The 8194-nt window shown below is 43.7% G+C and overlaps 1 non-coding gene across 1 annotated transcript; it reads left to right on the forward strand.

The window, feature by feature from the left end:
• Nucleotides 1–5814: 5814 nt before the first annotated feature.
• On the forward strand, nt 5815–5916 carry LOC123453425. The gene has a single exon (XR_006632813.1). It is a non-coding gene; the product is annotated as a U6 spliceosomal RNA (small nuclear RNA).
• Nucleotides 5917–8194: the final 2278 nt, after the last annotated feature.

Consider the following 8194-nt stretch of genomic DNA (forward strand, 5'->3'; position numbering starts at 1 on the left):
TCCTCAATCTCTCTTCTTCACCTTATTTTATTTTTTTTTTAATTTTTTTTTTATTTTATTTGTTTGAGAGCGACAGACACAGAGAGAAAGACAGATAGAGGGAGAGAGAGAGACTGGGCGCACCAGGGCTTCCAGCCTCTGCAAACGAACTCCAGACGCGTGCGCCCCCTTGTGCATCTGGCTAACGTGGGACCTGGGGAACCGAGCCTTGAACCGGGGTCCTTAGGCTTCACAGGCAAGCGCTTAACTGCTAAGCCATCTCTCCAGCCCATTCACCTTATTTTTTGAGAGAGGCTTTCTCAATTGAACTCAAAGCTCATTAGTTTGGCCAAACGAGCTAACCAGCAAGCCTCCAGGATTCTCCTGTCTTCACCTCTCCAGTCTTGGGATTACAAGCGTGTGCCACCACAGCCAACATTTTTACATGGTTTTTGGGGATCTGAACTCAGGTTTTCATGCTTCTGTGGCAAGCACTTTACTGAGAAATCTACCTCACCTTGCCTTTTCTTTTCTGTTATTATAATATCTACATAGTTTCATAATTATAACGATAATAGCATAATTACTCTTTAGAATATAGGTTTGTTTTTTGTTTTTGGAGGTAAGATCTCGCTCTAGCACAAGCTGACCTGGATTTCACTATGTACTTGCAGGGTGGCCTCGAACTCTGCCTCACGAGTGCTGGGATTAAAGGCATGCTCCACCATGCCCAGCTTAGAAGATAGTTTTTTTAACAGGCAAAAAAAAAAAAAAAGATTGTGGGCTGGAGAGATGGCTTAGCGGTTAAGCGCTTGCCTGTGAAGCCTAAGGACCCCGGTTCGAGGCTCAGTTCCCCAGGTCCCACGTTAGCCAGATGCACAAGGGGGCGCACATGTCTGGAGTTCGTTTGCAGAGGCTGGAAGCCCTGGCGCGCCCATTCTCTCTCTCTCCCTCTATCTGTCTTTCTCTCTGTGTCTGTCGCTCTCAAATAAATAAATAAATAATTTTTAAAAAATAAAATAAAATAAAAGATTGTGATTTTCCCCAAATCAATGTCACTTCTCAAAGGACGCCACTATTAACACATTAGCATGCCCCTTCTAGACATTAGCCCAGATAACATCTTTCATTGTCTTGCTTATATACAAGCAAGCATGAATGCAGATTTATTGACTACTTTGTAATAAGAATGTCAAAATGAACTTGACGTGTTTAGTTTTTGTACCTTTATTGAGAATTGCCATACATACACATAATATATTTTGATCATAACTTTCTCCCATTACTTTCTTTTGTCTTCCTCCCCAATTTCCTTTCTACTGAACTCCTTCTTATCAACTAGTCTTTCTTCTGTATGTTTTAATATGTTATTTATTTGGACACACACACACACACACACAGAGAGAGAGAGAGAGAGAGAGAGAGAGAGAGAGGCACATAGAGATAGATAGATAGAGAATTGGCACACCATGACCTCTAGCTACTGCAAACAAACTCTAGAAACATGTGCCACCTTGTGCATCTGGCTTTACATGGGTACTGGGGAATTGAACCTGGGTTCTTTGGCTTTGTAGGCAAGTGTCTTAACCACTCAGCCATCTCTCCGGCCCTCTTCTTTATTATTTTTATCTTCCCCCATCACCCATAACAACATATTGATGGGCCCAGTATTGTGCAGGTACCAACAGCCACTGTGAGGTCGTGAGTACAAAGGCCTCTTCGGGTCAGAAGATAACATTTCCGAGCATTCAACCCCACCCTTAACTCTTACATCCATCCGATCACCTCCTCTACAATGTTCCCTGAGCCTTGACAAGTGTTATAGAGATGTCTCATTTAGTGCTGAGCACTTGACCGTCACATATTCTCAGCATTTGGATGAGTTTTGACTCTTCCCAGTAGTCACTGCCATCTGCAAAAAAGTAACATCTCTGACCAAAATTGAGAGCAGCACTAATCTATGGGCATAAACGAAAGTATTCAGAGGGCAGCTTGGTGCAGACAACATTTCCATTTAGCCAAACAATAGTAGTAGCTTTCCCTCTAGAGCCTATGACCTTCCATGCCATAGGCTTTTGACTAAGTTTTCTGTACCAGGCATGAATTCCTTCCTGTGGGACAGGGCCTCTACTCAAGAGCAGTCATGCCACTGTTGCTCGAGGGGGAGTATCTTGCCTGAATGGCTGGTTGTGCAGTTTCAGGGTCCACTGCTAGCGTAGGCCGTGGATGACTTTTACACCCCCAGCAGGCTGCATATGCTTTCTACCACAATGACAGCTCGCCAGCAAGGAAGAGGCTTCCAGTTCAGCCTCATGTTGCTTTCTCAGTGCCCTGCAACTGAAGCATGCGGTGTCTTCAGCAGTAGGGTCTTACCATCTAGTTGTGGCGAGGAACCAATGGCATTAGCAATAGCCTGTATTATTGGGGGGGGGGGTTCATAGGGCTCTGTAATCAACAGTTCACTGGGGCAGGGGTGGGGGGTTTTCCCACACCTAGTAGTGGGACTTTTCTGTAACAACCTCCTATATTTTCTGGACATAATGTTCTCTATCCATGCAGGATACTTCTGCCCATATGCTCTTTTATAAAAAAAAAAAAAAATTAAATTAAGGTATTTTTGTTTTGTTTTGGATGTAGGGTCTCTAGTTCAGGCTGACCTGGAATTCACCATGTAGTCTCAGGGTGGCCTTAAAGACGTGCGCCACCATGCCCAGCTCAAAATTATGTCTTTTAATTAGCTAACAAAGAAGTTAGTTCCCATATGGCTTATTCATATCATCTTCAGTTTTGGTCAACTCTCCATTCTCCATTCCCTCCCATCTTCCATCCCCCTCCTCTGGCTCCACCTTTAGACATTTCTACCCCCTGCAGTCTGTGCCTCAACAGACAGAGACAGAAAGAGGCAGAAAAAGAGAGAGAGAATGGGCGCACCAGGGCCTCCAGCCACTGCAGATGAACTCCAGACACGTGCGCCCCTTTGTGCACCTGACTAATGTGGGTCCTGGAGAATGGAGCCTCAAACCTGGGTCCTTAGGCTTCACAGGCAAGCGCTTAACCACTAAGCCATCTCTCCAGCCCCCTCTACTTCTATATTTACTCTCTCTTCCCCTTAGGCCCTCCTCTCCATTCCACACCTTGTGGTCCCTTTCTACCCTCCTGACCTTACTCGAAGTTATAAAGAAATCTAAAAATCCAATACTAGGATCCACATATGAGAGAGAACATATGGCATTTCTTTCTGAACTTGGGTTACCTCACTTTGTCTGTTTTCCAGGTCCATTCATTTTCCTGTGGATTTCTTCATTTCATTTGTCTTTACAGTTGCATAAAACTCCTTTGTGCATATGTACTACGTCTTCATTAACCATTCGTCATTTGACAGGCATTTGGGCTGTTTCCATTTCCTCCCTATTGAATAGCATAGAACAAACATGAGTAAGTTTCTCTACAGTAAGTGCGCTTCCTGAGCCAACGGGGGGCGGGGGGGGGGGGGCTGAGTTTGAATCTTTGGAGCCTAGATAAATAGCTGGGCGTGACTATGTGTGCCTGTAACACCAGTTCCATAAAGGGGAGCAGAAATCAGGAAGTCACTGAGGCTCGGAAAAGCAGCAAGCTCAAGGATCAGTACAAGACTCGGACTCAAACAGATACTGTGGAGGAGCTATAGAATGGGACCCCCAGTGCTCTGTTTTGGCCACCACAGGCAAGCGCCCTCGGCTGCAAGTGGGTGCATGGGGTGACATGAGGGTACATGCGTGAGCATATACCACATCTTACACACACGCACATATCACTTATCATACATACAAGCAAAAAAGGGTGTGTGTGAAGCTGGGTGTGGTGGTGTGAAGCTGGGTGTGGTGGTTTAAGCCTATAATCTCAGCACTCAGAAAGCTTGAAAAAGAAGAATGAGGTGAGTTTGAGGCCAACCTGATCTACATAGTGAATTCTAGGATAACCTGAACTGTTAGACTGTCTCAAAAACAAAAACAAAAACAAAAATCAAGGGCTGGAGAGAAGGATTAGCTGTTAAGGCACTTGCCTGCAAAGCCTAAGGACTCATTCGACTCTCCAGGTCCCATGTAAACATTTGTTCAAAGTAGCACCTGCACCCAAGGTCACACATGTACACAAGGGGGCATACACGTCTGGAGTTTGAGTGTAGTGGCTGGAGGCCCTGGTACACCAATTCTTTCTCTCTTGGTTAAAAAAAAAAAAGCCAGGTATGATGGCACACACCTTTAATCCCAGCACTTGGGAGGCACAGGTAGGAGGATCACCAGGAGTTCAAGGCCACCCTGAGACAACATAGTGAATTCCAAGTCAGCCTGAGCTAAAGTAAGATCCTACCTCAAAAAAACCAAAAAAAAAAAAAAAAAAAGGCAAGTCTGGTCTGTTGGGCTTACCTCAAAAAGAAAATCTAGGCATAGTGGTGTATGCTTGTAAACCTGATACTCTTAGCACTTGAGAAGTACCTCCGCTACACAGTGAATTCCAGGCCAGACTAGGCTACATGAGACTGTCTCAAGAAAGACACACAACGCCGGGCGTGGTGGCGCATGCCTTTAATCCCAGCACTCGGGAGGCAGAGGTAGGAGGATTGCTGTGAGTTCGAGGCCACCCTGAGACTGCAGAGTGAATTTCAGGTCAGCCTGGGATACAGTGAGACCCTACCTTGGAAAACCAAAAAAAAAAAAAAAGAAAGACACACAGCCAGGCGTGGTGGCGCACGCCTTTCATCCCAGCACTCCACAGGCAGAGTTAGGAGGATCCCCGTGAGTTCGAGGCCACCCTGAGACTCCATAGTGAATTCCAGGTCAGCCTGGGCTAGAGTGAAACCCTACCTCAAAAAACCAAAAAAATAAAATAAAATAAAACACACACACACAGAACAAAGATCTAAAACTAAAAACTGCCATATGCTATTAACCAATTAGCCAATTGGACCCGAGTGACATTCATAGATTCCACATCTGTCAATAGATGGGTGGATAAAGAAAGTGTAATGTCTATAAGCATGATGGAGTATTATTCATAAAGATGGATGAAATAACTTCATTTACAGGAAAATAGATGGAACTTTAAAACAGCATGTTAAAGAAAGTAAGCCAGGCACAGAAATACAAGTATCACACATGTTTCCTCTTATATGTGGAAAACACAGAAAGAGACCAAAAGTAGACTCTGCATGGAGAAGGGTAGGGTACGGGAGGGGCGTCAGAAGGACAAGAGAAGGTGTAAGGGAGGGGGCAGGAGAAACCACAGCACATGAAAGTGCAGAAATGACACGACAAGCCCATTAGTTTGGACAGTTAACAATATATCAATAATAATAAAAAAGAATAAATGGGGGGGGGGGTGGAAAAATGGATTAGCGGTTGAGGCACTTGCCTACAAAGCCTAACAATCTGAGTTCAATTCCCCAGTATCCACGTAAAGCTAGATGCACAAAGTGGTGCATGTATCCGGACTTCATTTGCAGCAGCAGGGGCCGTGGCATGCCCATTCTCATCTCCCTCTCTCTCTCCTTGAAAATAAATAAATAAAAACAAAAATAAAAAAATAAGAATAAGGGGCCAGAGGGATGGCTCAGTGGTTAAGGAATTTTCCTGCAAAGCCAAAGGACCCAGGTTCAATTCCTCAGGACCCACATAAACCAGATGCACACCTTCACTTGCAGTGGCTGGAGGTCTTGGTGCACCCATTCTCTCTCTCAATCTCTCTGTCTCGTTCTCTTTCTCTCTAAAAATCAAAGGGATATTTAAAAAAATAATAAGAATAAATTGGTTCCAAGTGAGTCTTTTTAAGAATGAGTTTTAAAAATTGTGGTAACTTGCGCTCACTTTGGCAGCACATATACTGAAATTGGAAGGATACAGAGAAGATTAGCGTGGATGCAAGGATGACATGCAAATTCGTGAAGCATTCCACATTAAAAAAAAATGTGGTGACTCCTTGAAAATATTTCTCTTGTGTCTGCGTGTGAGAGTTCATGTGTGCCATCACACGTGCGTAGGACACAGGACAAACTTCCACTTTGTTGAAGGCAGGGCCTCTTGTTTGCTGTTGAGTCAGTCAGGCTATATGTCCCCTAAGCTTTCATGGATTCCCCTGTCTCTACCTCCCTCCTTGTGATAAGCACGCTCTACAGCATCCAGTTTCCTGTGGCATGATGATCTGAATTCAGGTCTTCATACTTACACAGCAAGCGCTTCACTCACTGAGCCATTTCCCCAGGCCCCAAATTGTGCTAAGCATAAATTTGAATTTTAAAAAAATTAGGGTTTTTTTTTTCTTTTTATGGTAAAATCAAAGTTTAATGCACTCAAAAAAAAAAAATCACCAAATACTGTAGAAAATTTTTCGTTTGAAATCTAGGTAGTATTTTCAGGCATCTGTTAATCCCCAACAAAAATCCTCTTTGATGATATTGTCAGTGACTACGACAATGTGGTGTTTAAGCAGAAACAAAATCAGAATTAAAGCTGAAAACAATCTTTCAGAAATCAAATAGGCTTGAAGTTTAGAAGTGCTCAATTGGTCATTAACCATATACCAAAATTGAAAAATTCCTCATAAAGTTCTATTAACTAGAGCTTTCCTTAACCACCAGTCTCTGGAGGTGGGGACTGCTCCTCAGGATATCCCTACCCTCGTCTCCTCCCTCTCTATTTCCACTATTTTCTGGTCTCATTCAAGTTCAAAGCCTTTTTGATACATTGTTTATATAGGCCAAATCCTGTATTCTCCACCACAGAATGTAACCAGATGGAGAATCTTTCCATAAGCACTTTGGGTTGTCTCACAGGAAGTCATTGACTGCATAGTAAAAATGAGCTTTAAGGACTGGAGGAATAGCTTAGCGGTTAAGGCCTTTGTCTGCAAAGCCAAAGGACCCAGGTTCGATTCCCCAGGACCCATGTTAGCCAGATGCAGAAGGGGGCGCACATGTGTCTGGAGTTCATCTGCAGTAGCTGAAGGCCCTGGCATGCCCATTCTCTCTCTCTCTCTCTCTCTCTCTCTCTCTCCCTCTTACTCTGTCAAGTAAATAAATAAAAATATATTTTTAATGAGCTTTAAAAGAGGAAGTTTGTGCCTTGTCTTTAGGTATAGAATGGTCTTCATTATTCTTTCACAGCAGACTATATTGTGTTATGGATAATCAAAATCTCCAAACAGGGCTGGAAAGATGGCTTAGCAGTTAAGGTGCTTGAACTGCAAAACCAAAGGACCCAGGTTCAATTCCCCAGGACCCACACACAAGGTAGCGCATGTGTCTGGGGTTGGTTTGCAGGGCTGGAAACCTGCCCATTCCTTCTTTCCCTCCCTCTCTCTCCCTCTCTCTGTCTCTCTCTCTCTCTCTCTCTCTCTCTCTCTCTCCCTTCTTTTCTCTCTCTCTCAATTAAATACATAAGTAAAAATAAAAATTTTTAAATGTTCTTCAAATTATATAGACCAGGAGACATTACTGTGATCATCAGAGATGATAATTACTACTTGAAAGTAAAATAACTATACAGATTGTGCAGAAGCCCTCTCAAGTCTGAGATTCTGGCTAAAGTCATGAGCCACATATCCATGGTCCCCATAAAAACCTGAACTTTCTGAATGTGTAACAGCTCCTGGCTGGGCTCAAGTCAAAGTGTTGACAGACCTTCCTCTCATGAGGACGTCTGTGTTCACTTGTTCCTGCACTGTGTGGCTGTTCACAGTACTCCATGAAAGGTCAAAACTTCAGCTTTCAAATAACTTTGACACATCATACTACCCCTAGTCCAGGGTTCACGTGTGACTGAGCCCCAGCCAGCTCCTTCAGATGGTGTCCTTGAAGGAAGTCTGATATGATGGTATGAGGTGAAAAATGGCACCCATGGCACCTCCACTGTGGGACAGGAAGAGTAGGCAGTAAGACCTGAATTATAAGATACCATTTGTAGGTCAGGGGAGAAGACTGAGAGAGAATGGACATGCCTGAACTTCTTGCCATTGCATATGAACTACAAACACATGTGCCATTTTGTGCATATGGCTTTACATGGGTTACTATGGAACTGAACCCAGGCTGTTAGGCTTTGCAAGCAAGCGCCTTTAACTGCTGAGCCATCTCTCCAGCCCCAGTGATTTGATCTTATGGAGAGTGAATGGTAATACCGAGATAATTTGGGGAATGGTATTTGAGATCACCAGTCTTTTGAGAAGGTGTGATGTAACAGAA

This window comes from Jaculus jaculus, chromosome 11 (assembly GCF_020740685.1).
Source record: "Jaculus jaculus isolate mJacJac1 chromosome 11, mJacJac1.mat.Y.cur, whole genome shotgun sequence".
Classification (NCBI taxonomy): domain Eukaryota; kingdom Metazoa; phylum Chordata; class Mammalia; order Rodentia; family Dipodidae; genus Jaculus; species Jaculus jaculus.